Source organism: Microtus ochrogaster, chromosome 10 (assembly GCF_000317375.1).
Source record: "Microtus ochrogaster isolate Prairie Vole_2 chromosome 10, MicOch1.0, whole genome shotgun sequence".
Classification (NCBI taxonomy): domain Eukaryota; kingdom Metazoa; phylum Chordata; class Mammalia; order Rodentia; family Cricetidae; genus Microtus; species Microtus ochrogaster.
This window is the reverse complement of record NC_022016.1, coordinates 46,535,804-46,537,541: the sequence shown is the minus strand read 5'-3', so window position 1 is coordinate 46,537,541 and position 1,738 is coordinate 46,535,804.

The following is a 1,738-nucleotide window of genomic DNA, read 5'->3' as shown; positions in this document are numbered from 1 at the left end:
CCCGGCTCCACCCTCTATCTTTGTGGTGCTGGGGAAGATCCGGCCTCACACATGCTAGACAAGCACTCTGAGCTACATCCCCAGCTCTATTTCTTCTTCCTCACCCCCGACACCTGCCAGCCCATCGTTATAGTGGATTGAACTGGAGCCTTGCACATGCTAGGTGAGTACTTTGCCACTGAGTTATGTCCCTAGCCCTTAAAAACAAAACAATTAGGTCTAGAGAGATGGCTCAAAGATTAAAAGCAGAGGCTGCTCTTCCAGAGTTCCTGAGTTCAATTCCCAGTAACCATATGGTAGCTCACAACCACCTGTAAATGAGATATAGTGCCCTCTCTGGCCAGCAGGGACACATACTGACAGAACACTGTATACATAACAAACATAAATCTTTTTAAAAAACCCAATTCATTGATTATTTGTTTATTTTGAGACAAGGTCTCTCTCTCTATAGCCCTGGCTATCCTGGAACTCACTGTGTAGACCAGGCTTGCCTTGAACTCATAGAGATCCACCTGCCTCATTACTTTTTATTTGTATGTATTTATTTTGATTTCTACATGTATTCGTGTTGCTGTGTGACATGTGCATCACATGTGTGTAGATGCCTGTGGAAGCCAGAAAAGAGTGTTGGGTCCCCTGGATCTGGAGTTACAGGCAGTTGTGAGCCTCCTAATACAGGTGCTGGGAACTGAACCCTGGTCCTCTGCAAGAGCAGTACATGCTAAATGCTCTTAACTACTGAGCCAAATCTTTAGTCCTAACCTTTCTTTTTCAGGTGTGGCCTTGCTAAATTAATTGCCCAGGCTAGCTCTCAAATCACTATGTGTCTAACTAACTCAGACTGGCCTTAAACTCCTGTTCCACCCACGTTAGCCTCAGGTGGCTGAGATTCCAGGCCCACACCACTACGCCCAGCTACTTGTTCAGGAATAGTGGCTTTCACTTGAGACACAGGCACTGTGTACTGCTGGTATTTGTCATTGTAGCTGTGACCTTGTTCCTGCCCAGAGGAAATCCTCCAGCTTCGTGGGATGGAAGGAGGCAGGTGGCAGCAGCTGGCAAGAGCAGAGGAAGCAGACATGCTTCTATTTATTTCCATCGGAATCTGGGTCTGTGCCTTAGAGTTCTACAGGCACCGACACACTGAACAATAGAGCAGGTGGGGTTCTGAAAACCCCACTTGACAGCACGTGTGTGCTGCACAGCCAGGTGCCAAGTGAAAATGCTTTGGATTTAACATCCCAGCCTCTCTTGGATCAATAACTATAGCTCTTCCTAGGGGATACTATTCAACTAATTCTGGAAGCTTCCATTGAGTAATGACTTCCCCTGCCTGCTTTCACAGAGTCCCTGTATCTGTGCCTTGTTTTTCACCCTCCCCAGCCCCCTAGGGCTTCATGGAACAATCCTTTTGTATGTTCCCAACCTGTCTTGACCCTTCTTAACCCCTGGCTGAAATATGGCTGTCTTCTCTGGGGAGCTCTGTGCCATCTGTTCCCTGCCATTGTCTTCCCCTTGGCTGACATGACTGAGCTCTGGGAGGCCAGGGACTTCAATTTATCCCCTGCTGTGTCCCAGCACCAGCACAGAGCTGTTAGTATGTAGTTAAGGGAATCAGAGGTTGGCATGCGGCTCAGTTGGTAGAGTGTAGACCTAGTATGCACACAACCCTAGCACCCCACAAAACTGGGCACCATAGTGTACGCTTGTAGTCATAGCACTTGAGAGGTAGAGA